General features: G+C 50.3%; 40 non-coding genes across 40 annotated transcripts; 23 read left to right on the top strand and 17 right to left on the bottom strand.

Annotated features, from left to right (window-relative positions):
* Positions 1 to 287: 287 nt before the first annotated feature.
* Positions 288 to 361, bottom strand: trnam-cau (transfer RNA methionine (anticodon CAU)). Its single transcript has one exon. It is a non-coding gene; the product is annotated as a tRNA-Met (tRNA).
* Positions 362 to 648: 287 nt separating this feature from the next.
* On the top strand, positions 649 to 731 carry trnal-cag (transfer RNA leucine (anticodon CAG)). Its single transcript has one exon. It is a non-coding gene; the product is annotated as a tRNA-Leu (tRNA).
* Positions 732 to 1,429: 698 nt separating this feature from the next.
* On the bottom strand, positions 1,430 to 1,503 carry trnam-cau (transfer RNA methionine (anticodon CAU)). The gene has a single exon. It is a non-coding gene; the product is annotated as a tRNA-Met (tRNA).
* A 287-nt stretch (positions 1,504 to 1,790) lies between these two features.
* On the top strand, positions 1,791 to 1,873 carry trnal-cag (transfer RNA leucine (anticodon CAG)). Its single transcript has one exon. It is a non-coding gene; the product is annotated as a tRNA-Leu (tRNA).
* Positions 1,874 to 2,573: 700 nt separating this feature from the next.
* Positions 2,574 to 2,647, bottom strand: trnam-cau (transfer RNA methionine (anticodon CAU)). The gene has a single exon. It is a non-coding gene; the product is annotated as a tRNA-Met (tRNA).
* Positions 2,648 to 2,934: 287 nt separating this feature from the next.
* On the top strand, positions 2,935 to 3,017 carry trnal-cag (transfer RNA leucine (anticodon CAG)). Its single transcript has one exon. It is a non-coding gene; the product is annotated as a tRNA-Leu (tRNA).
* A 1,055-nt stretch (positions 3,018 to 4,072) lies between these two features.
* Positions 4,073 to 4,155, top strand: trnal-cag (transfer RNA leucine (anticodon CAG)). The gene has a single exon. It is a non-coding gene; the product is annotated as a tRNA-Leu (tRNA).
* A 710-nt stretch (positions 4,156 to 4,865) lies between these two features.
* On the bottom strand, positions 4,866 to 4,939 carry trnam-cau (transfer RNA methionine (anticodon CAU)). Its single transcript has one exon. It is a non-coding gene; the product is annotated as a tRNA-Met (tRNA).
* A 287-nt stretch (positions 4,940 to 5,226) lies between these two features.
* On the top strand, positions 5,227 to 5,309 carry trnal-cag (transfer RNA leucine (anticodon CAG)). Its single transcript has one exon. It is a non-coding gene; the product is annotated as a tRNA-Leu (tRNA).
* Positions 5,310 to 6,007: 698 nt separating this feature from the next.
* Positions 6,008 to 6,081, bottom strand: trnam-cau (transfer RNA methionine (anticodon CAU)). The gene has a single exon. It is a non-coding gene; the product is annotated as a tRNA-Met (tRNA).
* A 287-nt stretch (positions 6,082 to 6,368) lies between these two features.
* On the top strand, positions 6,369 to 6,451 carry trnal-cag (transfer RNA leucine (anticodon CAG)). Its single transcript has one exon. It is a non-coding gene; the product is annotated as a tRNA-Leu (tRNA).
* A 1,053-nt stretch (positions 6,452 to 7,504) lies between these two features.
* trnal-cag (transfer RNA leucine (anticodon CAG)) lies at positions 7,505 to 7,587 on the top strand. The gene has a single exon. It is a non-coding gene; the product is annotated as a tRNA-Leu (tRNA).
* Positions 7,588 to 8,274: 687 nt separating this feature from the next.
* Positions 8,275 to 8,348, bottom strand: trnam-cau (transfer RNA methionine (anticodon CAU)). The gene has a single exon. It is a non-coding gene; the product is annotated as a tRNA-Met (tRNA).
* Positions 8,349 to 8,635: 287 nt separating this feature from the next.
* trnal-cag (transfer RNA leucine (anticodon CAG)) lies at positions 8,636 to 8,718 on the top strand. Its single transcript has one exon. It is a non-coding gene; the product is annotated as a tRNA-Leu (tRNA).
* Positions 8,719 to 9,418: 700 nt separating this feature from the next.
* On the bottom strand, positions 9,419 to 9,492 carry trnam-cau (transfer RNA methionine (anticodon CAU)). Its single transcript has one exon. It is a non-coding gene; the product is annotated as a tRNA-Met (tRNA).
* A 287-nt stretch (positions 9,493 to 9,779) lies between these two features.
* On the top strand, positions 9,780 to 9,862 carry trnal-cag (transfer RNA leucine (anticodon CAG)). Its single transcript has one exon. It is a non-coding gene; the product is annotated as a tRNA-Leu (tRNA).
* Positions 9,863 to 10,563: 701 nt separating this feature from the next.
* Positions 10,564 to 10,637, bottom strand: trnam-cau (transfer RNA methionine (anticodon CAU)). The gene has a single exon. It is a non-coding gene; the product is annotated as a tRNA-Met (tRNA).
* Positions 10,638 to 10,924: 287 nt separating this feature from the next.
* On the top strand, positions 10,925 to 11,007 carry trnal-cag (transfer RNA leucine (anticodon CAG)). Its single transcript has one exon. It is a non-coding gene; the product is annotated as a tRNA-Leu (tRNA).
* A 711-nt stretch (positions 11,008 to 11,718) lies between these two features.
* On the bottom strand, positions 11,719 to 11,792 carry trnam-cau (transfer RNA methionine (anticodon CAU)). Its single transcript has one exon. It is a non-coding gene; the product is annotated as a tRNA-Met (tRNA).
* A 287-nt stretch (positions 11,793 to 12,079) lies between these two features.
* Positions 12,080 to 12,162, top strand: trnal-cag (transfer RNA leucine (anticodon CAG)). Its single transcript has one exon. It is a non-coding gene; the product is annotated as a tRNA-Leu (tRNA).
* A 1,064-nt stretch (positions 12,163 to 13,226) lies between these two features.
* trnal-cag (transfer RNA leucine (anticodon CAG)) lies at positions 13,227 to 13,309 on the top strand. The gene has a single exon. It is a non-coding gene; the product is annotated as a tRNA-Leu (tRNA).
* A 1,064-nt stretch (positions 13,310 to 14,373) lies between these two features.
* On the top strand, positions 14,374 to 14,456 carry trnal-cag (transfer RNA leucine (anticodon CAG)). Its single transcript has one exon. It is a non-coding gene; the product is annotated as a tRNA-Leu (tRNA).
* A 700-nt stretch (positions 14,457 to 15,156) lies between these two features.
* On the bottom strand, positions 15,157 to 15,230 carry trnam-cau (transfer RNA methionine (anticodon CAU)). The gene has a single exon. It is a non-coding gene; the product is annotated as a tRNA-Met (tRNA).
* A 287-nt stretch (positions 15,231 to 15,517) lies between these two features.
* trnal-cag (transfer RNA leucine (anticodon CAG)) lies at positions 15,518 to 15,600 on the top strand. Its single transcript has one exon. It is a non-coding gene; the product is annotated as a tRNA-Leu (tRNA).
* Positions 15,601 to 16,795: 1,195 nt separating this feature from the next.
* Positions 16,796 to 16,869, bottom strand: trnam-cau (transfer RNA methionine (anticodon CAU)). The gene has a single exon. It is a non-coding gene; the product is annotated as a tRNA-Met (tRNA).
* Positions 16,870 to 17,156: 287 nt separating this feature from the next.
* trnal-cag (transfer RNA leucine (anticodon CAG)) lies at positions 17,157 to 17,239 on the top strand. Its single transcript has one exon. It is a non-coding gene; the product is annotated as a tRNA-Leu (tRNA).
* A 710-nt stretch (positions 17,240 to 17,949) lies between these two features.
* On the bottom strand, positions 17,950 to 18,023 carry trnam-cau (transfer RNA methionine (anticodon CAU)). Its single transcript has one exon. It is a non-coding gene; the product is annotated as a tRNA-Met (tRNA).
* Positions 18,024 to 18,310: 287 nt separating this feature from the next.
* On the top strand, positions 18,311 to 18,393 carry trnal-cag (transfer RNA leucine (anticodon CAG)). The gene has a single exon. It is a non-coding gene; the product is annotated as a tRNA-Leu (tRNA).
* A 1,064-nt stretch (positions 18,394 to 19,457) lies between these two features.
* On the top strand, positions 19,458 to 19,540 carry trnal-cag (transfer RNA leucine (anticodon CAG)). Its single transcript has one exon. It is a non-coding gene; the product is annotated as a tRNA-Leu (tRNA).
* A 700-nt stretch (positions 19,541 to 20,240) lies between these two features.
* Positions 20,241 to 20,314, bottom strand: trnam-cau (transfer RNA methionine (anticodon CAU)). Its single transcript has one exon. It is a non-coding gene; the product is annotated as a tRNA-Met (tRNA).
* Positions 20,315 to 20,601: 287 nt separating this feature from the next.
* trnal-cag (transfer RNA leucine (anticodon CAG)) lies at positions 20,602 to 20,684 on the top strand. The gene has a single exon. It is a non-coding gene; the product is annotated as a tRNA-Leu (tRNA).
* Positions 20,685 to 21,384: 700 nt separating this feature from the next.
* On the bottom strand, positions 21,385 to 21,458 carry trnam-cau (transfer RNA methionine (anticodon CAU)). Its single transcript has one exon. It is a non-coding gene; the product is annotated as a tRNA-Met (tRNA).
* Positions 21,459 to 21,745: 287 nt separating this feature from the next.
* trnal-cag (transfer RNA leucine (anticodon CAG)) lies at positions 21,746 to 21,828 on the top strand. Its single transcript has one exon. It is a non-coding gene; the product is annotated as a tRNA-Leu (tRNA).
* A 711-nt stretch (positions 21,829 to 22,539) lies between these two features.
* On the bottom strand, positions 22,540 to 22,613 carry trnam-cau (transfer RNA methionine (anticodon CAU)). The gene has a single exon. It is a non-coding gene; the product is annotated as a tRNA-Met (tRNA).
* Positions 22,614 to 22,900: 287 nt separating this feature from the next.
* Positions 22,901 to 22,983, top strand: trnal-cag (transfer RNA leucine (anticodon CAG)). The gene has a single exon. It is a non-coding gene; the product is annotated as a tRNA-Leu (tRNA).
* A 1,053-nt stretch (positions 22,984 to 24,036) lies between these two features.
* On the top strand, positions 24,037 to 24,119 carry trnal-cag (transfer RNA leucine (anticodon CAG)). Its single transcript has one exon. It is a non-coding gene; the product is annotated as a tRNA-Leu (tRNA).
* Positions 24,120 to 24,820: 701 nt separating this feature from the next.
* trnam-cau (transfer RNA methionine (anticodon CAU)) lies at positions 24,821 to 24,894 on the bottom strand. The gene has a single exon. It is a non-coding gene; the product is annotated as a tRNA-Met (tRNA).
* Positions 24,895 to 25,181: 287 nt separating this feature from the next.
* On the top strand, positions 25,182 to 25,264 carry trnal-cag (transfer RNA leucine (anticodon CAG)). The gene has a single exon. It is a non-coding gene; the product is annotated as a tRNA-Leu (tRNA).
* Positions 25,265 to 25,975: 711 nt separating this feature from the next.
* Positions 25,976 to 26,049, bottom strand: trnam-cau (transfer RNA methionine (anticodon CAU)). The gene has a single exon. It is a non-coding gene; the product is annotated as a tRNA-Met (tRNA).
* A 287-nt stretch (positions 26,050 to 26,336) lies between these two features.
* Positions 26,337 to 26,419, top strand: trnal-cag (transfer RNA leucine (anticodon CAG)). The gene has a single exon. It is a non-coding gene; the product is annotated as a tRNA-Leu (tRNA).
* Positions 26,420 to 26,615: the final 196 nt, after the last annotated feature.

Below are 26,615 nucleotides of genomic sequence, written 5' to 3'. Positions count from 1 at the left end.
TACGACAGGGATGGTATTCCTGCATTCATTCAGCATTAGCCCAGCGTGAACACTGAATTTCGATTATATTGCATGTCAAAGGGTGGCCTAGGACTGAATGCAATGTCGCTGGATGGGATTTAGGGAATTTACCTGGAAACTCACAGTTTCTCCCGCAATGTCGTGTCGTCCACCCTTCAGATGAGCTGTGGCCTTTTTCCCTCAGGCGAAGGAGACAAGCAGGCGGACGGGAACAGAGAAGCCCGCTCTGTCGTGTAAGCGCTCTCAGCTATCAAAAGGCACCACGCTGCCCCGTGTGAGGCTCGAACTCACGACCTTCAGATTATGAGACTGACACGCTGCCTAACTGCGCCAACGAGGCCGGCGGGATGACCGGTCTGAAATGCGAAGCGCTAGCGTGTCGGTGCCTGCCTGCAGGGCGTAGATCCAAAAGCTGCGTTCAGGTCGCAGTCTCCTCTGGAGGTGTGGGTTCGAATCCCACTTTTCCGACAGAGCTGTCCTTTGTCCTTTGGCTTCGGATAACAGCTACAGTCTTCAGCGCTTGGCAGAACATGTGGAGCTATATTTGAATCGAATCAACATTTCGTTAGGGATTCAGACCACAAGCTGGGTGTAGCCGCAACGGGTCAGCTCCCACCACGCAAGCGTGTCAGGATGGCCGAGCGGTCTAAGGCGCTGCGTTCAGGTCGCAGTCTCCCCTGGAGGCGTGGGTTCGAATCCCACTTCTGACAGACTTAAGTTTCTGCTACGGTCTTCAGCTGCAAGGCTGTAACTTTGCCAACTTTGCCTTGTGTCAGGGCATTAACTTTGCCAAAGCACCACATTTCAGTCGACGTCAGAATTAGTATAAAGTGGCAGTAACGCCGACGGGCGTTCCGTTAAACTTGAGAATTACTCCGTTTTATCGTTTGTGCGACGTCACTCCTTCCCCGATACCAAGTTGCAGGCACTTTTAAAGAATGCCTTGAAAGACTATGTCAAGTCGTAATAGAATCAAGTCAATATTTCCTTAAGATGAAGGCAACATTGCTTTAAGGTTCACGAAAGCTTGCCTTCCCATTAATAGGGAATTTCATTTCCAATGCCAGCATGATATTACCCTTAAGAAAACCTCACAAGAACACCGCCACATGTTACATGAATACGACAGGGATGGTATTCCTGCATTCATTCAGCATTAGCCCAGCGTGAACACTGAATTTCGATTATATTGCATGTCAAAGGGTGGCCTAGGACTGAATGCAATGTCGCTGGATGGGATTTAGGGAATTTACCTGGAAACTCACAGTTTCTCCCGCAATGTCGTGTCGTCCACCCTTCAGATGAGCTGTGGCCTTTTTCCCTCAGGCGAAGGAGACAAGCAGGCGGACGGGAACAGAGAAGCCCGCTCTGTCGTGTAAGCGCTCTCAGCTATCAAAAGGCACCACGCTGCCCCGTGTGAGGCTCGAACTCACGACCTTCAGATTATGAGACTGACGCGCCGCCTAACTGCGCCAACGAGGCCGGCGGCATGACCGGTCTGAAATGCGAAGCGCTAGCGTGTCGGTGCCTGCCTGCAGGGCGTAGATCCAAAAGCTGCGTTCAGGTCGCAGTCTCCTCTGGAGGTGTGGGTGCGAATCCCACTTTTCCGACAGAACTGTCCTTTGTCCTTTGGCTTCGGATAACAGCTACAGTCTTCAGCGCTTGGCAGAACATGTGGAGCTATGTTTGAATCGAATCAACATTTCGTTAGGGATTCAGACCACAAGCTGGGTGTAGCCGCAACGGGTCAGCTCCCACCACGCAAGCGTGTCAGGATGGCCGAGCGGTCTAAGGCGCTGCGTTCAGGTCGCAGTCTCCCCTGGAGGCGTGGGTTTGAATCCCACTTCTGACAGACTTAAGTTTCGGCTACAGACAACAGCTACGGTCTTCAGCCGCAAGGCTGTAACTTTGCCAACTTTGCCTTGTGTCAGGGCATTAACTTTGCCAAAGCACCACATTTCAGTCGACGTCAGAATTAGTATAAAGTGGCAGTAACTTCCGTTAAACTTGAGAATTACTCCGTTTTATCGTTTGTGCGACGTCACTCCTTCCCCGATACCAAGTTGCAGGCACTTTTAAAGAATGCCTTGAAAGACTATGTCAAGTCGTAATAGAATCGAGTCAATATTTCCTTAAGATGAAGGCAACATTGCTTTAAGGTTCACGAAAGCTTGCCTTCCCATTAATAGGGAATTTCATTTCCAATGCCAGCATCATATTACCCTTAAGAAAACCTCACAAGAACACCGCCACATGTTACATGAATACGACAGGGATGGTATTCCTGCATTCATTCAGCATTAGCCCAGCGTGAACACTGAATTTCGATTATATTGCATGTCAAAGGGTGGCCTAGGACTGAATGCAATGTCGCTGGATGGGATTTAGGGAATTTACCTGGAAACTCACAGTTTCTCCCGCAATGTCGTGTCGTCCACCCTTCAGATGAGCTGTGGCCTTTTTCCCTCAGGCGAAGGAGACAAGCAGGCGGACGGGAACAGAGAAGCCCGCTCTGTCGTGTAAGCGCTCTCAGCTATCGAAAGGCACCACGCTGCCCCGTGTGAGGCTCGAACTCACGACCTTCAGATTATGAGACTGACGCGCTGCCTAACTGCGCCAACGAGGCCGGCGGGATGACCGGTCTGAAATGCGAAGCGCTAGCGTGTCGGTGCCTGCCTGCAGGGCGTAGATCCAAAAGCTGCGTTCAGGTCGCAGTCTCCTCTGGAGGTGTGGGTTCGAATCCCACTTTTCCGACAGAACTGTCCTTTGTCCTTTGGCTTCGGATAACAGCTACAGTCTTCAGCGCTTGGCAGAACATGTGGAGCTATATTTGAATCGAATCAACATTTCGTTAGGGATTCAGACCACAAGCTGGGTGTAGCCGCAACGGGTCAGCTCCCACCACGCAAGCGTGTCAGGATGGCCGAGCGGTCTAAGGCGCTGCGTTCAGGTCGCAGTCTCCCCTGGAGGCGTGGGTTCGAATCCCACTTCTGACAGACTTAAGTTTCGGCTACGGACAACAGCTACGGTCTTCAGCCGCAAGGCTGTAACTTTGCCTTGTGTCAGGGCATTAACTTTGCCAAAGCACCACATTTCAGTCGACGTCAGAATTAGTATAAAGTGGCAGTAACGCCGACGGGCGTTCCGTTAAACTTGAGAATTACTCCGTTGTATCGTTTGTGCGACGTCACTCCTTCCCCGATACCAAGTTGCAGGCACTTTTAAAGAATGCCTTGAAAGACTATGTCAAGTCGTAATAGAATCGAGTCAATATTTCCTTAAGATGAAGGCAACATTGCTTTAAGGTTCACGAAAGCTTGCCTTCCCATTAATAGGGAATTTCATTTCCAATGCCAGCATGATATTACCCTTAAGAAAACCTCACAAGAACACCGCCACATGTTACATGAATACGACAGGGATGGTATTCCTGCATTCATTCAGCATTAGCCCAGCGTGAACACTGAATTTCGATTATATTGCATGTCAAAGGGTGGCCTAGGACTGAATGCAATGTCACTGGATGGTATTTAGGGAATTTACCTGGAAACTCACAGTTTCTCCCGCAATGTCGTGTCGTCCACCCTTCAGATGAGCTGTGGCCTTTTTCCCTCAGGCGAAGGAGACAAGCAGGCGGACGGGAACAGAGAAGCCCGCTCTGTCGTGTAAGCGCTCTCAGCTATCAAAAGGCACCACGCTGCCCCGTGTGAGGCACGACCTTCAGATTATGAGACTGACGCGCTGCCTAACTGCGCCAACGAGGCCGGCGGGATGACCGGTCTGAAATGCGAAGCGCTAGCGTGTCGGTGCCTGCCTGCAGGGCGTAGATCCAAAAGCTGCGTTCAGGTCGCAGTCTCCTCTGGAGGTGTGGGTTCGAATCCCACTTTTCCGACAGAACTGTCCTTTGTCCTTTGGCTTCGGATAACAGCTACAGTCTTCAGCGCTTGGCAGAACATGTGGAGCTATATTTGAATCGAATCAACATTTCGTTAGGGATTCAGACCACAAGCTGGGTGTAGCCGCAACGGGTCAGCTCCCACCACGCAAGCGTGTCAGGATGGCCGAGCGGTCTAAGGCGCTGCGTTCAGGTCGCAGTCTCCCCTGGAGGCGTGGGTTCGAATCCCAATTCTGACAGACTTAAGTTTCTGCTACGGACAACAGCTATGGTCTTCAGCCGCAAGGCTGTAACTTTGCCAACTTTGCCTTTATCAGGGCATTAACTTTGCCAAAGCACCACATTTCAGTCAACGTCAGAATTAGTATAAAGTGGCAGTAACGCCGACGGGCGTTCCGTTAAACTTGAGAATTACTCCGTTTTATCGTTTGTGCGACGTCACTCCTTCCCCGATACCAAGTTGCAGGCACTTTTAAAGAATGCCTTGAAAGACTATGTCAAGTCGTAATAGAATCGAGTCAATATTTCCTTAAGATGAAGGCAACATTGCTTTAAGGTTCACGAAAGCTTGCCTTCCCATTAATAGGGAATTTCATTTCCAATGCCAGCATGATATTACCCTTAAGAAAACCTCACAAGAACACCGCCACATGTTACATGAATATGACAGGGATGGTATTCCTGCATTCATTCAGCATTAGCCCAGCGTGAACACTGAATTTCGATTATATTGCATGTCAAAGGGTGGCCTAGGACTGAATGCAATGTCGCTGGATGGGATTTAGGGAATTTACCTGGAAACTCACAGTTTCTCCCGCAATGTCGTGTCGTCCACCCTTCAGATGAGCTGTGGCCTTTTTCCCTCAGGCGAAGGAGACAAGCAGGCGGACGGGAACAGAGAAGCCCGCTCTGTCGTGTAAGCGCTCTCAGCTATCAAAAGGCACCACGCTGCCCCGTGTGAGGCTCGAACTCACGACCTTCAGATTATGAGACTGACACGCTGCCTAACTGCGCCAACGAGGCCGGCGGGATGACCGGTCTGAAATGCGAAGCGCTAGCGTGTCGGTGCCTGCCTGCAGGGCGTAGATCCAAAAGCTGCGTTCAGGTCGCAGTCTCCTCTGGAGGTGTGGGTTCGAATCCCACTTTTCCGACAGAGCTGTCCTTTGTCCTTTGGCTTCGGATAACAGCTACAGTCTTCAGCGCTTGGCAGAACATGTGGAGCTATATTTGAATCGAATCAACATTTCGTTAGGGATTCAGACCACAAGCTGGGTGTAGCCGCAACGGGTCAGCTCCCACCACGCAAGCGTGTCAGGATGGCCGAGCGGTCTAAGGCGCTGCGTTCAGGTCGCAGTCTCCCCTGGAGGCGTGGGTTCGAATCCCACTTCTGACAGACTTAAGTTTCTGCTACGGTCTTCAGCTGCAAGGCTGTAACTTTGCCAACTTTGCCTTGTGTCAGGGCATTAACTTTGCCAAAGCACCACATTTCAGTCGACGTCAGAATTAGTATAAAGTGGCAGTAACGCCGACGGGCGTTCCGTTAAACTTGAGAATTACTCCGTTTTATCGTTTGTGCGACGTCACTCCTTCCCCGATACCAAGTTGCAGGCACTTTTAAAGAATGCCTTGAAAGACTATGTCAAGTCGTAATAGAATCGAGTCAATATTTCCTTAAGATGAAGGCAACATTGCTTTAAGGTTCACGAAAGCTTGCCTTCCCATTAATAGGGAATTTCATTTCCAATGCCAGCATGATATTACCCTTAAGAAAACCTCACAAGAACACCGCCACATGTTACATGAATACGACAGGGATGGTATTCCTGCATTCATTCAGCATTAGCCCAGCGTGAACACTGAATTTCGATTATATTGCATGTCAAAGGGTGGCCTAGGACTGAATGCAATGTCGCTGGATGGTATTTAGGGAATTTACCTGGAAACTCACAGTTTCTCCCACAATGTCGTGTCGTCCACCCTTCAGATGAGCTGTGGCCTTTTTCCCTCAGGCGAAGGAGACAAGCAGGCGGACGGGAACAGAGAAGCCCGCTCTGTCGTGTAAGCGCTCTCAGCTATCAAAAGGCACCACGCTGCCCCGTGTGAGGCTCGAACTCACAACCTTCAGATTATGAGACTGACGCGCTGCCTAACTGCGCCAACGAGGCCGGCGGGATGACCGGTCTGAAATGCGAAGCGCTAGCGTGTCGGTGCCTGCCTGCAGGGCGTAGATCCAAAAGCTGCGTTCAGGTCGCAGTCTCCTCTGGAGGTGTGGGTTCGAATCCCACTTTTCCGACAGAACTGTCCTTTGTCCTTTGGCTTCGGATAACAGCTACAGTCTTCAGCGCTTGGCAGAACATGTGGAGCTATATTTGAATCGAATCAACATTTCGTTAGGGATTCAGACCACAAGCTGGGTGTAGCCGCAACGGGTCAGCTCCCACCACGCAAGCGTGTCAGGATGGCCGAGCGGTCTAAGGCGCTGCGTTCAGGTCGCAGTCTCCCCTGGAGGCGTGGGTTCGAATCCCACTTCTGACAGACTTAAGTTTTGGCTACGGACAACAGCTACGGTCTTCAGCCGCAAGGCTGTAACTTTGCCAACTTTGCCTTGTGTCAGGGCATTAACTTTGCCAAAGCACCACATTTCAGTCGACGTCAGAATTAGTATAAAGTGGCAGTAACTTCCGTTAAACTTGAGAATTACTCCGTTTTATCGTTTGTGCGACGTCACTCCTTCCCCGATACCAAGTTGCAGGCACTTTTAAAGAATGCCTTGAAAGACTATGTCAAGTCGTAATAGAATCGAGTCAATATTTCCTTAAGATGAAGGCAACATTGCTTTAAGGTTCACGAAAGCTTGCCTTCCCATTAATAGGGAATTTCATTTCCAATGCCAGCATGATATTACCCTTAAGAAAACCTCACAAGAACACCGCCACATGTTACATGAATACGACAGGGATGGTATTCCTGCATTCATTCAGCATTAGCCCAGCGTGAACACTGAATTTCGATTATATTGCATGTCAAAGGGTGGCCTAGGACTGAATGCAATGTCGCTGGATGGTATTTAGGGAATTTACCTGGAAACTCACAGTTTCTCCCACAATGTCGTGTCGTCCGCCCTTCAGATGAGCTGTGGCCTTTTTCCCTCAGGCGAAGGAGACAAGCAGGCGGACGGGAACAGAGAAGCCCGCTCTGTCGTGTAAGCGCTCTCAGCTATCAAAAGGCACCACGCTGCCCCGTGTGAGGCACGACCTTCAGATTATGAGACTGACGCGCTGCCTAACTGCGCCAACGAGGCCGGCGGGATGACCGGTCTGAAATGCGAAGCGCTAGCGTGTCGGTGCCTGCCTGCAGGGCGTAGATCCAAAAGCTGCGTTCAGGTCGCAGTCTCCTCTGGAGGTGTGGGTTCGAATCCCACTTTTCCGACAGAACTGTCCTTTGTCCTTTGGCTTCGGATAACAGCTACAGTCTTCAGCGCTTGGCAGAACATGTGGAGCTATATTTGAATCGAATCAACATTTCGTTAGGGATTCAGACCACAAGCTGGGTGTAGCCGCAACGGGTCAGCTCCCACCACGCAAGCGTGTCAGGATGGCCGAGCGGTCTAAGGCGCTGCGTTCAGGTCGCAGTCTCCCCTGGAGGCGTGGGTTCGAATCCCACTTCTGACAGACTTAAGTTTCTGCTACGGTCTTCAGCTGCAAGGCTGTAACTTTGCCAACTTTGCCTTGTGTCAGGGCATTAACTTTGCCAAAGCACCACATTTCAGTCGACGTCAGAATTAGTATAAAGTGGCAGTAACTTCCGTTAAACTTGAGAATTACTCCGTTTTATCGTTTGTGCGACGTCACTCCTTCCCCGATACCAAGTTGCAGGCACTTTTAAAGAATGCCTTGAAAGACTATGTCAAGTCGTAATAGAATCGAGTCAATATTTCCTTAAGATGAAGGCAACATTGCTTTAAGGTTCACGAAAGCTTGCCTTCCCATTAATAGGGAATTTCATTTCCAATGCCAGCATGATATTACCCTTAAGAAAACCTCACAAGAACACCGCCACATGTTACATGAATACGACAGGGATGGTATTCCTGCATTCATTCAGCATTAGCCCAGCGTGAACACTGAATTTCGATTATATTGCATGTCAAAGGGTGGCCTAGGACTGAATGCAATGTCGCTGGATGGTATTTAGGGAATTTACCTGGAAACTCACAGTTTCTCCCACAATGTCGTGTCGTCCACCCTTCAGATGAGCTGTGGCCTTTTTCCCTCAGGCGAAGGAGACAAGCAGGCGGACGGGAACAGAGAAGCCCGCTCTGTCGTGTAAGCGCTCTCAGCTATCAAAAGGCACCACGCTGCCCCGTGTGAGGCTCGAACTCACGACCTTCAGATTATGAGACTGACGCGCTGCCTAACTGCGCCAACGAGGCCGGCGGGATGACCGGTCTGAAATGCGAAGCGCTAGCGTGTCGGTGCCTGCCTGCAGGGCGTAGATCCAAAAGCTGCGTTCAGGTCGCAGTCTCCTCTGGAGGTGTGGGTTCGAATCCCACTTTTCCGACAGAACTGTCCTTTGTCCTTTGGCTTCGGATAACAGCTACAGTCTTCAGCGCTTGGCAGAACATGTGGAGCTATATTTGAATCGAATCAACATTTCGTTAGGGATTCAGACCACAAGCTGGATGTAGCCGCAACGGGTCAGCTCCCACCACGCAAGCGTGTCAGGATGGCCGAGCGGTCTAAGGCGCTGCGTTCAGGTCGCAGTCTCCCCTGGAGGCGTGGGTTCGAATCCCACTTCTGACAGACTTAAGTTTTGGCTACGGACAACAGCTACGGTCTTCAGCCGCAAGGCTGTAACTTTGCCAACTTTGCCTTGTGTCAGGGCATTAACTTTGCCAAAGCACCACATTTCAGTCGACGTCAGAATTAGTATAAAGTGGCAGTAACTTCCGTTAAACTTGAGAATTACTCCGTTGTATCGTTTGTGCGACGTCACTCCTTCCCCGATACCAAGTTGCAGGCACTTTTAAAGAATGCCTTGAAAGACTATGTCAAGTCGTAATAGAATCGAGTCAATATTTCCTTAAGATGAAGGCAACATTGCTTTAAGGTTCACGAAAGCTTGCCTTCCCATTAATAGGGAATTTCATTTCCAATGCCAGCATGATATTACCCTTAAGAAAACCTCACAAGAACACCGCCACATGTTACATGAATACGACAGGGATGGTATTCCTGCATTCATTCAGCATTAGCCCAGCGTGAACACTGAATTTCGATTATATTGCATGTCAAAGGGTGGCCTAGGACTGAATGCAATGTCGCTGGATGGTATTTAGGGAATTTACCTGGAAACTCACAGTTTCTCCCACAATGTCGTGTCGTCCACCCTTCAGATGAGCTGTGGCCTTTTTCCCTCAGGCGAAGGAGACAAGCAGGCGGACGGGAACAGAGAAGCCCGCTCTGTCGTGTAAGCGCTCTCAGCTATCAAAAGGCACCACGCTGCCCCGTGTGAGGCTCGAACTCACGACCTTCAGATTATGAGACTGACGCGCTGCCTAACTGCGCCAACGAGGCCGGCGGGATGACCGGTCTGAAATGCGAAGCGCTAGCGTGTCGGTGCCTGCCTGCAGGGCGTAGATCCAAAAGCTGCGTTCAGGTCGCAGTCTCCTCTGGAGGTGTGGGTTCGAATCCCACTTTTCCGACAGAACTGTCCTTTGTCCTTTGGCTTCGGATAACAGCTACAGTCTTCAGCGCTTGGCAGAACATGTGGAGCTATATTTGAATCGAATCAACATTTCGTTAGGGATTCAGACCACAAGCTGGGTGTAGCCGCAACGGGTCAGCTCCCACCACGCAAGCGTGTCAGGATGGCCGAGCGGTCTAAGGCGCTGCGTTCAGGTCGCAGTCTCCCCTGGAGGCGTGGGTTCGAATCCCACTTCTGACAGACTTAAGTTTTGGCTACGGACAACAGCTACGGTCTTCAGCCGCAAGGCTGTAACTTTGCCAACTTTGCCTTGTGTCAGGGCATTAACTTTGCCAAAGCACCACATTTCAGTCGACGTCAGAATTAGTATAAAGTGGCAGTAACTTCCGTTAAACTTGAGAATTACTCCGTTTTATCGTTTTGTGCGACGTCACTCCTTCCCCGATACCAAGTTGCAGGCACTTTTAAAGAATGCCTTGAAAGACTATGTCAAGTCGTAATAGAATCGAGTCAATATTTCCTTAAGATGAAGGCAACATTGCTTTAAGGTTCACGAAAGCTTGCCTTCCCATTAATAGGGAATTTCATTTCCAATGCCAGCATCATATTACCCTTAAGAAAACCTCACAAGAACACCGCCACATGTTACATGAATACGACAGGGATGGTATTCCTGCATTCATTCAGCATTAGCCCAGCGTGAACACTGAATTTCGATTATATTGCATGTCAAAGGGTGGCCTAGGACTGAATGCAATGTCGCTGGATGGTATTTAGGGAATTTACCTGGAAACTCACAGTTTCTCCCACAATGTCGTGTCGTCCACCCTTCAGATGAGCTGTGGCCTTTTTCCCTCAGGCGAAGGAGACAAGCAGGCGGACGGGAACAGAGAAGCCCGCTCTGTCGTGTAAGCGCTCTCAGCTATCAAAAGGCACCACGCTGCCCCGTGTGAGGCTCGAACTCACGACCTTCAGATTATGAGACTGACGCGCTGCCTAACTGCGCCAACGAGGCCGGCGGGATGACCGGTCTGAAATGCGAAGCGCTAGCGTGTCGGTGCCTGCCTGCAGGGCGTAGATCCAAAAGCTGCGTTCAGGTCGCAGTCTCCTCTGGAGGTGTGGGTTCGAATCCCACTTTTCCGACAGAACTGTCCTTTGTCCTTTGGCTTCGGATAACAGCTACAGTCTTCAGCGCTTGGCAGAACATGTGGAGCTATATTTGAATCGAATCAACATTTCGTTAGGGATTCAGACCACAAGCTGGGTGTAGCCGCAACGGGTCAGCTCCCACCACGCAAGCGTGTCAGGATGGCCGAGCGGTCTAAGGCGCTGCGTTCAGGTCGCAGTCTCCCCTGGAGGCGTGGGTTCGAATCCCACTTCTGACAGACTTAAGTTTCTGCTACGGACAACAGCTACGGTCTTCAGCCGCAAGGCTGTAACTTTGCCAACTTTGCCTTGTGTCAGGGCATTAACTTTGCCAAAGCACCACATTTCAGTCGACGTCAGAATTAGTATAAAGTGGCAGTAACGCCGACGGGCGTTCCGTTAAACTTGAGAATTACTCCGTTGTATCGTTTGTGCGACGTCACTCCTTCCCCGATACCAAGTTGCAGGCACTTTTAAAGAATGCCTTGAAAGACTATGTCAAGTCGTAATAGAATCGAGTCAATATTTCCTTAAGATGAAGGCAACATTGCTTTAAGGTTCACGAAAGCTTGCCTTCCCATTAATAGGGAATTTCATTTCCAATGCCAGCATGATATTACCCTTAAGAAAACCTCACAAGAACACCGCCACATGTTACATGAATATGACAGGGATGGTATTCCTGCATTCATTCAGCATTAGCCCAGCGTGAACACTGAATTTCTATTATATTGCATGTCAAAGGGTGGCCTAGGACTGAATGCAATGTCGCTGGATGGTATTTAGGGAATTTACCTGGAAACTCACAGTTTCTCCCGCAATGTCGTGTCGTCCACCCTTCAGATGAGCTGTGGCCTTTTTCCCTCAGGCGAAGGAGACAAGCAGGCGGACGGGAACAGAGAAGCCCGCTCTGTCGTGTAAGCGCTCTCAGCTATCAAAAGGCACCACGCTGCCCTGTGTGAGGCTCGAACTCACGACCTTCAGATTATGAGACTGACGCGCTGCCTAACTGCGCCAACGAGGCCGGCGGGATGACCGGTCTGAAATGCGAAGCGCTAGCGTGTCGGTGCCTGCCTGCAGGGCGTAGATCCAAAAGCTGCGTTCAGGTCGCAGTCTCCTCTGGAGGTGTGGGTGCGAATCCCACTTTTCCGATAGAACTGTCCTTTGTCCTTTGGCTTCGGATAACAGCTACAGTCTTCAGCGCTTGGCAGAACATGTGGAGCTATGTTTGAATCGAATCAACATTTCGTTAGGGATTCAGACCACAAGCTGGGTGTAGCCGCAACGGGTCAGCTCCCACCACGCAAGCGTGTCAGGATGGCCCAGCGGTCTAAGGCGCTGCGTTCAGGTCGCAGTCTCCCCTGGAGGCGTGGGTTCGAATCCCACTTCTGACAGACTTAAGTTTCTGCTACGGACAACAGCTACGGTCTTCAGCCGCAAGGCTGTAACTTTGCCAACTTTGCCTTGTGTCAGGGCATTAACTTTGCCAAAGCACCACATTTCAGTCGACGTCAGAATTAGTATAAAGTGGCAGTAACGCCGACGGGCGTTCCGTTAAACTTGAGAATTACTCCGTTGTATCGTTTGTGCGACGTCACTCCTTCCCCGATACCAAGTTGCAGGCACTTTTAAAGAATGCCTTGAAAGACTATGTCAAGTCGTAATAGAATCGAGTCAATATTTCCTTAAGATGAAGGCAACATTGCTTTAAGGTTCACGAAAGCTTGCCTTCCCATTAATAGGGAATTTCATTTCCAATGCCAGCATGATATTACCCTTAAGAAAACCTCACAAGAACACCGCCACATGTTACATGAATATGACAAGGATGGTATTCCTGCATTCATTCAGCATTAGCCCAGCGTGAACACTGAATTTCGATTATATTGCATGTCAAAGGGTGGCCTAGGACTGAATGCAATGTCGCTGGATGGGATTTAGGGAATTTACCTGGAAACTCACAGTTTCTCCCGCAATGTCGTGTCGTCCGCCCTTCAGATGAGCTGTGGCCTTTTTCCCTCAGGCGAAGGAGACAAGCAGGCGGACGGGAACAGAGAAGCCCGCTCTGTCGTGTAAGCGCTCTCAGCTATCAAAAGGCACCACGCTGCCCCGTGTGAGGCACGACCTTCAGATTATGAGACTGACGCGCTGCCTAACTGCGCCAACGAGGCCGGCGGGATGACCGGTCTGAAATGCGAAGCGCTAGCGTGTCGGTGCCTGCCTGCAGGGCGTAGATCCAAAAGCTGCGTTCAGGTCGCAGTCTCCTCTGGAGGTGTGGGTTCGAATCCCACTTTTCCGACAGAACTGTCCTTTGTCCTTTGGCTTCGGATAACAGCTACAGTCTTCAGCGCTTGGCAGAACATGTGGAGCTATATTTGAATCGAATCAACATTTCGTTAGGGATTCAGACCACAAGCTGGGTGTAGCCGCAACGGGTCAGCTCCCACCACGCAAGCGTGTCAGGATGGCCGAGCGGTCTAAGGCGCTGCGTTCAGGTCGCAGTCTCCCCTGGAGGCGTGGGTTCGAATCCCACTTCTGACAGACTTAAGTTTCTGCTACGGACAACAGCTACGGTCTTCAGCCGCAAGGCTGTAACTTTGCCAACTTTGCCTTGTGTCAGGGCATTAACTTTGCCAAAGCACCACATTTCAGTCGACGTCAGAATTAGTATAAAGTGGCAGTAACGCCGACGGGCGTTCCGTTAAACTTGAGAATTACTCCGTTGTATCGTTTGTGCGACGTCACTCCTTCCCCGATACCAAGTTGCAGGCACTTTTAAAGAATGCCTTGAAAGACTATGTCAAGTCGTAATAGAATCGAGTCAATATTTCCTTAGGATGAAGGCAACATTGCTTTAAGGTTCACGAAAGCTTGCCTTCCCATTAATAGGGAATTTCATTTCCAATGCCAGCATGATATTACCCTTAAGAAAACCTCACAAGAACACCGCCACATGTTACATGAATACGACAGGGATGGTATTCCTGCATTCATTCAGCATTAGCCCAGCGTGAACACTGAATTTCGATTATATTGCATGTCAAAGGGTGGCCTAGGACTGAATGCAATGTCGCTGGATGGTATTTAGGGAATTTACCTGGAAACTCACAGTTTCTCCCGCAATGTCGTGTCGTCCGCCCTTCAGATGAGCTGTGGCCTTTTTCCCTCAGGCGAAGGAGACAAGCAGGCGGACGGGAACAGAGAAGCCCGCTCTGTCGTGTAAGCGCTCTCAGCTATCAAAAGGCACCACGCTGCCCCGTGTGAGGCACGACCTTCAGATTATGAGACTGACGCGCTGCCTAACTGCGCCAACGAGGCCGGCGGGATGACCGGTCTGAAATGCGAAGCGCTAGCGTGTCGGTGCCTGCCTGCAGGGCGTAGATCCAAAAGCTGCGTTCAGGTCGCAGTCTCCTCTGGAGGTGTGGGTTCGAATCCCACTTTTCCGACAGAACTGTCCTTTGTCCTTTGGCTTCGGATAACAGCTACAGTCTTCAGCGCTTGGCAGAACATGTGGAGCTATATTTGAATCGAATCAACATTTCGTTAGGGATTCAGACCACAAGCTGGGTGTAGCCGCAACGGGTCAGCTCCCACCACGCAAGCGTGTCAGGATGGCCGAGCGGTCTAAGGCGCTGCGTTCAGGTCGCAGTCTCCCCTGGAGGCGTGGGTTCGAATCCCACTTCTGACAGACTTAAGTTTTGGCTACGGACAACAGCTACGGTCTTCAGCCGCAAGGCTGTAACTTTGCCAACTTTGCCTTGTGTCAGGGCATTAACTTTGCCAAAGCACCACATTTCAGTCGACGTCAGAATTAGTATAAAGTGGCAGTAACTTCCGTTAAACTTGAGAATTACTCCGTTGTATCGTTTGTGCGACGTCACTCCTTCCCCGATACCAAGTTGCAGGCACTTTTAAAGAATGCCTTGAAAGACTATGTCAAGTCGTAATAGAATCGAGTCAATATTTCCTTAAGATGAAGGCAACATTGCTTTAAGGTTCACGAAAGCTTGCCTTCCCATTAATAGGGAATTTCATTTCCAATGCCAGCATGATATTACCCTTAAGAAAACCTCACAAGAACACCGCCACATGTTACATGAATACGACAGGGATGGTATTCCTGCATTCATTCAGCATTAGCCCAGCGTGAACACTGAATTTCGATTATATTGCATGTCAAAGGGTGGCCTAGGACTGAATGCAATGTCGCTGGATGGTATTTAGGGAATTTACCTGGAAACTCACAGTTTCTCCCACAATGTCGTGTCGTCCACCCTTCAGATGAGCTGTGGCCTTTTTCCCTCAGGCGAAGGAGACAAGCAGGCGGACGGGAACAGAGAAGCCCGCTCTGTCGTGTAAGCGCTCTCAGCTATCAAAAGGCACCACGCTGCCCCGTGTGAGGCTCGAACTCACGACCTTCAGATTATGAGACTGACGCGCTGCCTAACTGCGCCAACGAGGCCGGCGGGATGACCGGTCTGAAATGCGAAGCGCTAGCGTGTCGGTGCCTGCCTGCAGGGCGTAGATCCAAAAGCTGCGTTCAGGTCGCAGTCTCCTCTGGAGGTGTGGGTTCGAATCCCACTTTTCCGACAGAACTGTCCTTTGTCCTTTGGCTTCGGATAACAGCTACAGTCTTCAGCGCTTGGCAGAACATGTGGAGCTATATTTTAATCGAATCAACATTTCGTTAGGGATTCAGACCACAAGCTGGGTGTAGCCGCAACGGGTCAGCTCCCACCACGCAAGCGTGTCAGGATGGCCGAGCGGTCTAAGGCGCTGCGTTCAGGTCGCAGTCTCCCCTGGAGGCGTGGGTTCGAATCCCGCTTCTGACAGACTTAAGTTTTGGCTACGGACAACAGCTACGGTCTTCAGCCGCAAGGCTGTAACTTTGCCAACTTTGCCTTGTGTCAGGGCATTAACTTTGCCAAAGCACCACATTTCAGTCGACGTCAGAATTAGTATAAAGTGGCAGTAACTTCCGTTAAACTTGAGAATTACTCCGTTTTATCGTTTGTGCGACGTCACTCCTTCCCCGATACCAAGTTGCAGGCACTTTTAAAGAATGCCTTGAAAGACTATGTCAAGTCGTAATAGAATCGAGTCAATATTTCCTTAAGATGAAGGCAACATTGCTTTAAGGTTCACGAAAGCTTGCCTTCCCATTAATAGGGAATTTCATTTCCAATGCCAGCATGATATTACCCTTAAGAAAACCTCACAAGAACACCGCCACATGTTACATGAATACGACAGGGATGGTATTCCTGCATTCATTCAGCATTAGCCCAGCGTGAACACTGAATTTCGATTATATTGCATGTCAAAGGGTGGCCTAGGACTGAATGCAATGTCGCTGGATGGGATTTAGGGAATTTACCTGGAAACTCACAGTTTCTCCCGCAATGTCGTGTCGTCCGCCCTTCAGATGAGCTGTGGCCTTTTTCCCTCAGGCGAAGGAGACAAGCAGGCGGACGGGAACAGAGAAGCCCGCTCTGTCGTGTAAGCGCTCTCAGCTATCAAAAGGCACCACGCTGCCCCGTGTGAGGCACGACCTTCAGATTATGAGACTGACGCGCTGCCTAACTGCGCCAACGAGGCCGGCGGGATGACCGGTCTGAAATGCGAAGCTTTAAGGTTCACGAAAGCTTGCCTTCCCATTAATAGGGAATTTCATTTCCAATGCCAGCATCATATTACCCTTAAGAAAACCTCACAAGAACACCGCCACATGTTACATGAATACGACAGGGATGGTATTCCTGCATTCATTCAGCATTAGCCCAGCGTGAACACTGAATTTCGATTATATTGCATGTCAAAGGGTGGCCTAGGACTGAATGCAATGTCGCTGGATGGGATTTAGGGAATTTACCTGGAAACTCACAGTTTCTCCCGCAATGTCGTGTCGTCCACCCTTCAGATGAGCTGTGGCCTTTTTCCCTCAGGCGAAGGAGACAAGCAGGCGGACGGGAACAGAGAAGCCCGCTCTGTCGTGTAAGCGCTCTCAGCTATCGAAAGGCACCACGCTGCCCCGTGTGAGGCTCGAACTCACGACCTTCAGATTATGAGACTGACGCGCTGCCTAACTGCGCCAACGAGGCCGGCGGGATGACCGGTCTGAAATGCGAAGCGCTAGCGTGTCGGTGCCTGCCTGCAGGGCGTAGATCCAAAAGCTGCGTTCAGGTCGCAGTCTCCTCTGGAGGTGTGGGTTCGAATCCCACTTTTCCGACAGAACTGTCCTTTGTCCTTTGGCTTCGGATAACAGCTACAGTCTTCAGCGCTTGGCAGAACATGTGGAGCTATATTTGAATCGAATCAACATTTCGTTAGGGATTCAGACCACAAGCTGGGTGTAGCCGCAACGGGTCAGCTCCCACCACGCAAGCGTGTCAGGATGGCCGAGCGGTCTAAGGCGCTGCGTTCAGGTCGCAGTCTCCCCTGGAGGCGTGGGTTCGAATCCCACTTCTGACAGACTTAAGTTTCTGCTACGGACAACAGCTACGGTCTTCAGCCGCAAGGCTGTAACTTTGCCAACTTTGCCTTGTGTCAGGGCATTAACTTTGCCAAAGCACCACATTTCAGTCGACGTCAGAATTAGTATAAAGTGGCAGTAACGCCGACGGGCGTTCCGTTAAACTTGAGAATTACTCCGTTTTATCGTTTGTGCGACGTCACTCCTTCCCCGATACCAAGTTGCAGGCACTTTTAAAGAATGCCTTGAAAGACTATGTCAAGTCGTAATAGAATCGAGTCAATATTTCCTTAAGATGAGGGCAACATTGCTTTAAGGTTCACGAAAGCTTGCCTTCCCATTAATAGGGAATTTCATTTCCAATGCCAGCATGATATTACCCTTAAGAAAACCTCACAAGAACACCGCCACATGTTACATGAATACGACAGGGATGGTATTCCTGCATTCATTCAGCATTAGCCCAGCGTGAACACTGAATTTCGATTATATTGCATGTCAAAGGGTGGCCTAGGACTGAATGCAATGTCGCTGGATGGGATTTAGGGAATTTACCTGGAAACTCACAGTTTCTCCCGCAATGTCGTGTCGTCCACCCTTCAGATGAGCTGTGGCCTTTTCCCTCAGGCGAAGGAGACAAGCAGGCGGACGGGAACAGAGAAGCCCGCTCTGTCGTGTAAGCGCTCTCAGCTATCAAAAGGCACCACGCTGCCCCGTGTGAGGCTCGAACTCACGACCTTCAGATTATGAGACTGACGCGCCGCCTAACTGCGCCAACGAGGCCGGCGGGATGACTGGTCTGAAATGCGAAGCGCTAGCGTGTCGGTGCCTGCCTGCAGGGCGTAGATCCAAAAGCTGCGTTCAGGTCGCAGTCTCCTCTGGAGGTGTGGGTGCGAATCCCACTTTTCCGACAGAACTGTCCTTTGTCCTTTGGCTTCGGATAACAGCTACAGTCTTCAGCGCTTGGCAGAACATGTGGAGCTATGTTTGAATCGAATCAACATTTCGTTAGGGATTCAGACCACAAGCTGGGTGTAGCCGCAACGGGTCAGCTCCCACCATGCAAGCGTGTCAGGATGGCCGAGCGGTCTAAGGCGCTGCGTTCAGGTCGCAGTCTCCCCTGGAGGTGTGGGTTCGAATCCCACTTCTGACAGACTTAAGTTTCTGCTACGGACAACAGCTACGGTCTTCAGCCGCAAGGCTGTAACTTTGCCAACTTTGCCTTGTTTCAGGGCATTAACTTTGCCAAAGCACCACATTTCAGTCGACGTCAGAATTAGTATAAAGTGGCAGTAACGCCGACGGGCATTCCGTTAAACTTGAGAATTACTCCGTTTTATCGTTTGTGCGACGTCACTCCTTCCCCGATACCAAGTTGCAGGCACTTTTAAAGAATGCCTTGAAAGACTATGTCAAGTCGTAATAGAATCGAGTCAATATTTCCTTAAGATGAAGGCAACATTGCTTTAAGGTTCACGAAAGCTTGCCTTCCCATTAATAGGGAATTTCATTTCCAATGCCAGCATGATATTACCCTTAAGAAAACCTCACAAGAACACCGCCACATGTTACATGAATACGACAGGGATGGTATTCCTGCATTCATTCAGCATTAGCCCAGCGTGAACACTGAATTTCGATTATATTGCATGTCAAAGGGTGGCCTAGGACTGAATGCAATGTCGCTGGATGGTATTTAGGGAATTTACCTGGAAACTCACAGTTTCTCCCGCAATGTCGTGTCGTCCGCCCTTCAGATGAGCTGTGGCCTTTTTCCCTCAGGCGAAGGAGACAAGCAGGCGGACGGGAACAGAGAAGCCCGCTCTGTCGTGTAAGCGCTCTCAGCTATCAAAAGGCACCACGCTGCCCCGTGTGAGGCACGACCTTCAGATTATGAGACTGACGCGCTGCCTAACTGCGCCAACGAGGCCGGCGGGATGACCGGTCTGAAATGCGAAGCGCTAGCGTGTCGGTGCCTGCCTGCAGGGCGTAGATCCAAAAGCTGCGTTCAGGTCGCAGTCTCCTCTGGAGGTGTGGGTTCGAATCCCACTTTTCCGACAGAACTGTCCTTTGTCCTTTGGCTTCGGATAACAGCTACAGTCTTCAGCGCTTGGCAGAACATGTGGAGCTATATTTGAATCGAATCAACATTTCGTTAGGGATTCAGACCACAAGCTGGGTGTAGCCGCAACGGGTCAGCTCCCACCACGCAAGCGTGTCAGGATGGCCGAGCGGTCTAAGGCGCTGCGTTCAGGTCGCAGTCTCCCCTGGAGGCGTGGGTTCGAATCCCACTTCTGACAGACTTAAGTTTTGGCTACGGACAACAGCTACGGTCTTCAGCCGCAAGGCTGTAACTTTGCCAACTTTGCCTTGTGTCAGGGCATTAACTTTGCCAAAGCACCACATTTCAGTCGACGTCAGAATTAGTATAAAGTGGCAGTAACTTCCGTTAAACTTGAGAATTACTCCGTTGTATCGTTTGTGCGACGTCACTCCTTCCCCGATACCAAGTTGCAGGCACTTTTAAAGAATGCCTTGAAAGACTATGTCAAGTCGTAATAGAATCGAGTCAATATTTCCTTAAGATGAAGGCAACATTGCTTTAAGGTTCACGAAAGCTTGCCTTCCCATTAATAGGGAATTTCATTTCCAATGCCAGCATGATATTACCCTTAAGAAAACCTCACAAGAACACCGCCACATGTTACATGAATACGACAGGGATGGTATTCCTGCATTCATTCAGCATTAGCCCAGCGTGAACACTGAATTTCGATTATATTGCATGTCAAAGGGTGGCCTAGGACTGAATGCAATGTCGCTGGATGGTATTTAGGGAATTTACCTGGAAACTCACAGTTTCTCCCACAATGTCGTGTCGTCCACCCTTCAGATGAGCTGTGGCCTTTTTCCCTCAGGCGAAGGAGACAAGCAGGCGGACGGGAACAGAGAAGCCCGCTCTGTCGTGTAAGCGCTCTCAGCTATCAAAAGGCACCACGCTGCCCCGTGTGAGGCTCGAACTCACGACCTTCAGATTATGAGACTGACGCGCTGCCTAACTGCGCCAACGAGGCCGGCGGGATGACCGGTCTGAAATGCGAAGCGCTAGCGTGTCGGTGCCTGCCTGCAGGGCGTAGATCCAAAAGCTGCGTTCAGGTCGCAGTCTCCTCTGGAGGTGTGGGTTCGAATCCCACTTTTCCGACAGAACTGTCCTTTGTCCTTTGGCTTCGGATAACAGCTACAGTCTTCAGCGCTTGGCAGAACATGTGGAGCTATATTTTAATCGAATCAACATTTCGTTAGGGATTCAGACCACAAGCTGGGTGTAGCCGCAACGGGTCAGCTCCCACCACGCAAGCGTGTCAGGATGGCCGAGCGGTCTAAGGCGCTGCGTTCAGGTCGCAGTCTCCCCTGGAGGCGTGGGTTCGAATCCCACTTCTGACAGACTTAAGTTTTGGCTACGGACAACAGCTACGGTCTTCAGCCGCAAGGCTGTAACTTTGCCAACTTTGCCTTGTGTCAGGGCATTAACTTTGCCAAAGCACCACATTTCAGTCGACGTCAGAATTAGTATAAAGTGGCAGTAACTTCCGTTAAACTTGAGAATTACTCCGTTTTATCGTTTGTGCGACGTCACTCCTTCCCCGATACCAAGTTGCAGGCACTTTTAAAGAATGCCTTGAAAGACTATGTCAAGTCGTAATAGAATCGAGTCAATATTTCCTTAAGATGAAGGCAACATTGCTTTAAGGTTCACGAAAGCTTGCCTTCCCATTAATAGGGAATTTCATTTCCAATGCCAGCATCATATTACCCTTAAGAAAACCTCACAAGAACACCGCCACATGTTACATGAATACGACAGGGATGGTATTCCTGCATTCATTCAGCATTAGCCCAGCGTGAACACTGAATTTCGATTATATTGCATGTCAAAGGGTGGCCTAGGACTGAATGCAATGTCGCTGGATGGTATTTAGGGAATTTACCTGGAAACTCACAGTTTCTCCCACAATGTCGTGTCGTCCACCCTTCAGATGAGCTGTGGCCTTTTTCCCTCAGGCGAAGGAGACAAGCAGGCGGACGGGAACAGAGAAGCCCGCTCTGTCGTGTAAGCGCTCTCAGCTATCAAAAGGCACCACGCTGCCCCGTGTGAGGCTCGAACTCACGACCTTCAGATTATGAGACTGACGCGCTGCCTAACTGCGCCAACGAGGCCGGCGGGATGACCGGTCTGAAATGCGAAGCGCTAGCGTGTCGGTGCCTGCCTGCAGGGCGTAGATCCAAAAGCTGCGTTCAGGTCGCAGTCTCCTCTGGAGGTGTGGGTTCGAATCCCACTTTTCCGACAGAACTGTCCTTTGTCCTTTGGCTTCGGATAACAGCTACAGTCTTCAGCGCTTGGCAGAACATGTGGAGCTATATTTGAATCGAATCAACATTTCGTTAGGGATTCAGACCACAAGCTGGGTGTAGCCGCAACGGGTCAGCTCCCACCACGCAAGCGTGTCAGGATGGCCGAGCGGTCTAAGGCGCTGCGTTCAGGTCGCAGTCTCCCCTGGAGGCGTGGGTTCGAATCCCACTTCTGACAGACTTAAGTTTCTGCTACGGACAACAGCTACGGTCTTCAGCCGCAAGGCTGTAACTTTGCCAACTTTGCCTTGTGTCAGGGCATTAACTTTGCCAAAGCACCACATTTCAGTCGACGTCAGAATTAGTATAAAGTGGCAGTAACGCCGACGGGCGTTCCGTTAAACTTGAGAATTACTCCGTTGTATCGTTTGTGCGACGTCACTCCTTCCCCGATACCAAGTTGCAGGCACTTTTAAAGAATGCCTTGAAAGACTATGTCAAGTCGTAATAGAATCGAGTCAATATTTCCTTAAGATGAAGGCAACATTGCTTTAAGGTTCACGAAAGCTTGCCTTCCCATTAATAGGGAATTTCATTTCCAATGCCAGCATGATATTACCCTTAAGAAAACCTCACAAGAACACCGCCACATGTTACATGAATACGACAGGGATGGTATTCCTGCATTCATTCAGCATTAGCCCAGCGTGAACACTGAATTTCGATTATATTGCATGTCAAAGGGTGGCCTAGGACTGAATGCAATGTCGCTGGATGGTATTTAGGGAATTTACCTGGAAACTCACAGTTTCTCCCACAATGTCGTGTCGTCCACCCTTCAGATGAGCTGTGGCCTTTTTCCCTCAGGCGAAGGAGACAAGCAGGCGGACGGGAACAGAGAAGCCCGCTCTGTCGTGTAAGCGCTCTCAGCTATCAAAAGGCACCACGCTGCCCCGTGTGAGGCTCGAACTCACGACCTTCAGATTATGAGACTGACGCGCTGCCTAACTGCGCCAACGAGGCCGGCGGGATGACCGGTCTGAAATGCGAAGCGCTAGCGTGTCGGTGCCTGCCTGCAGGGCGTAGATCCAAAAGCTGCGTTCAGGTCGCAGTCTCCTCTGGAGGTGTGGGTTCGAATCCCACTTTTCCGACAGAACTGTCCTTTGTCCTTTGGCTTCGGATAACAGCTACAGTCTTCAGCGCTTGGCAGAACATGTGGAGCTATATTTGAATCGAATCAACATTTCGTTAGGGATTCAGACCACAAGCTGGGTGTAGCCGCAACGGGTCAGCTCCCACCACGCAAGCGTGTCAGGATGGCCGAGCGGTCTAAGGCGCTGCGTTCAGGTCGCAGTCTCCCCTGGAGGCGTGGGTTCGAATCCCACTTCTGACAGACTTAAGTTTTGGCTACGGACAACAGCTACGGTCTTCAGCCGCAAGGCTGTAACTTTGCCAACTTTGCCTTGTGTCAGGGCATTAACTTTGCCAAAGCACCACATTTCAGTCGACGTCAGAATTAGTATAAAGTGGCAGTAACTTCCGTTAAACTTGAGAATTACTCCGTTTTATCGTTTGTGCGACGTCACTCCTTCCCCGATACCAAGTTGCAGGCACTTTTAAAGAATGCCTTGAAAGACTATGTCAAGTCGTAATAGAATCGAGTCAATATTTCCTTAAGATGAAGGCAACATTGCTTTAAGGTTCACGAAAGCTTGCCTTCCCATTAATAGGGAATTTCATTTCCAATGCCAGCATGATATTACCCTTAAGAAAACCTCACAAGAACACCGCCACATGTTACATGAATACGACAGGGATGGTATTCCTGCATTCATTCAGCATTAGCCCAGCGTGAACACTGAATTTCGATTATATTGCATGTCAAAGGGTGGCCTAGGACTGAATGCAATGTCGCTGGATGGTATTTAGGGAATTTACCTGGAAACTCACAGTTTCTCCCGCAATGTCGTGTCGTCCGCCCTTCAGATGAGCTGTGGCCTTTTTCCCTCAGGCGAAGGAGACAAGCAGGCGGACGGGAACAGAGAAGCCCGCTCTGTCGTGTAAGCGCTCTCAGCTATCAAAAGGCACCACGCTGCCCCGTGTGAGGCACGACCTTCAGATTATGAGACTGACGCGCTGCCTAACTGCGCCAACGAGGCCGGCGGGATGACCGGTCTGAAATGCGAAGCGCTAGCGTGTCGGTGCCTGCCTGCAGGGCGTAGATCCAAAAGCTGCGTTCAGGTCGCAGTCTCCTCTGGAGGTGTGGGTTCGAATCCCACTTTTCCGACAGAACTGTCCTTTGTCCTTTGGCTTCGGATAACAGCTACAGTCTTCAGCGCTTGGCAGAACATGTGGAGCTATATTTGAATCGAATCAACATTTCGTTAGGGATTCAGACCACAAGCTGGGTGTAGCCGCAACGGGTCAGCTCCCACCACGCAAGCGTGTCAGGATGGCCGAGCGGTCTAAGGCGCTGCGTTCAGGTCGCAGTCTCCCCTGGAGGCGTGGGTTCGAATCCCACTTCTGACAGACTTAAGTTTTGGCTACGGACAACAGCTACGGTCTTCAGCCGCAAGGCTGTAACTTTGCCAACTTTGCCTTGTGTCAGGGCATTAACTTTGCCAAAGCACCACATTTCAGTCGACGTCAGAATTAGTATAAAGTGGCAGTAACTTCCGTTAAACTTGAGAATTACTCCGTTTTATCGTTTTGTGCGACGTCACTCCTTCCCCGATACCAAGTTGCAGGCACTTTTAAAGAATGCCTTGAAAGACTATGTCAAGTCGTAATAGAATCGAGTCAATATTTCCTTAAGATGAAGGCAACATTGCTTTAAGGTTCACGAAAGCTTGCCTTCCCATTAATAGGGAATTTCATTTCCAATGCCAGCATCATATTACCCTTAAGAAAACCTCACAAGAACACCGCCACATGTTACATGAATACGACAGGGATGGTATTCCTGCATTCATTCAGCATTAGCCCAGCGTGAACACTGAATTTCGATTATATTGCATGTCAAAGGGTGGCCTAGGACTGAATGCAATGTCGCTGGATGGTATTTAGGGAATTTACCTGGAAACTCACAGTTTCTCCCACAATGTCGTGTCGTCCACCCTTCAGATGAGCTGTGGCCTTTTTCCCTCAGGCGAAGGAGACAAGCAGGCGGACGGGAACAGAGAAGCCCGCTCTGTCGTGTAAGCGCTCTCAGCTATCAAAAGGCACCACGCTGCCCCGTGTGAGGCTCGAACTCACGACCTTCAGATTATGAGACTGACGCGCTGCCTAACTGCGCCAACGAGGCCGGCGGGATGACCGGTCTGAAATGCGAAGCGCTAGCGTGTCGGTGCCTGCCTGCAGGGCGTAGATCCAAAAGCTGCGTTCAGGTCGCAGTCTCCTCTGGAGGTGTGGGTTCGAATCCCACTTTTCCGACAGAACTGTCCTTTGTCCTTTGGCTTCGGATAACAGCTACAGTCTTCAGCGCTTGGCAGAACATGTGGAGCTATATTTGAATCGAATCAACATTTCGTTAGGGATTCAGACCACAAGCTGGGTGTAGCCGCAACGGGTCAGCTCCCACCACGCAAGCGTGTCAGGATGGCCGAGCGGTCTAAGGCGCTGCGTTCAGGTCGCAGTCTCCCCTGGAGGCGTGGGTTCGAATCCCACTTCTGACAGACTTAAGTTTCTGCTACGGACAACAGCTACGGTCTTCAGCCGCAAGGCTGTAACTTTGCCAACTTTGCCTTGTGTCAGGGCATTAACTTTGCCAAAGCACCACATTTCAGTCGACGTCAGAATTAGTATAAAGTGGCAGTAACGCCGACGGGCGTTCCGTTAAACTTGAGAATTACTCCGTTGTATCGTTTGTGCGACGTCACTCCTTCCCCGATACCAAGTTGCAGGCACTTTTAAAGAATGCCTTGAAAGACTATGTCAAGTCGTAATAGAATCGAGTCAATATTTCCTTAAGATGAAGGCAACATTGCTTTAAGGTTCACGAAAGCTTGCCTTCCCATTAATAGGGAATTTCATTTCCAATGCCAGCATGATATTACCCTTAAGAAAACCTCACAAGAACACCGCCACATGTTACATGAATACGACAGGGATGGTATTCCTGCATTCATTCAGCATTAGCCCAGCGTGAACACTGAATTTCGATTATATTGCATGTCAAAGGGTGGCCTAGGACTGAATGCAATGTCGCTGGATGGTATTTAGGGAATTTACCTGGAAACTCACAGTTTCTCCCACAATGTCGTGTCGTCCACCCTTCAGATGAGCTGTGGCCTTTTTCCCTCAGGCGAAGGAGACAAGCAGGCGGACGGGAACAGAGAAGCCCGCTCTGTCGTGTAAGCGCTCTCAGCTATCAAAAGGCACCACGCTGCCCCGTGTGAGGCTCGAACTCACGACCTTCAGATTATGAGACTGACGCGCTGCCTAACTGCGCCAACGAGGCCGGCGGGATGACCGGTCTGAAATGCGAAGCGCTAGCGTGTCGGTGCCTGCCTGCAGGGCGTAGATCCAAAAGCTGCGTTCAGGTCGCAGTCTCCTCTGGAGGTGTGGGTTCGAATCCCACTTTTCCGACAGAACTGTCCTTTGTCCTTTGGCTTCGGATAACAGCTACAGTCTTCAGCGCTTGGCAGAACATGTGGAGCTATATTTGAATCGAATCAACATTTCGTTAGGGATTCAGACCACAAGCTGGGTGTAGCCGCAACGGGTCAGCTCCCACCACGCAAGCGTGTCAGGATGGCCGAGCGGTCTAAGGCGCTGCGTTCAGGTCGCAGTCTCCCCTGGAGGCGTGGGTTCGAATCCCACTTCTGACAGACTTAAGTTTTGGCTACGGACAACAGCTACGGTCTTCAGCCGCAAGGCTGTAACTTTGCCAACTTTGCCTTGTGTCAGGGCATTAACTTTGCCAAAGCACCACATTTCAGTCGACGTCAGAATTAGTATAAAGTGGCAGTAACTTCCGTTAAACTTGAGAATTACTCCGTTTTATCGTTTGTGCGACGTCACTCC

This window comes from Garra rufa, unplaced genomic scaffold (genome assembly GCF_049309525.1).
Source record: "Garra rufa unplaced genomic scaffold, GarRuf1.0 hap1_unplaced_002, whole genome shotgun sequence".
Taxonomy (NCBI): domain Eukaryota; kingdom Metazoa; phylum Chordata; class Actinopteri; order Cypriniformes; family Cyprinidae; genus Garra; species Garra rufa.
This window is presented reverse-complemented; position numbering and strand designations above follow the sequence as displayed.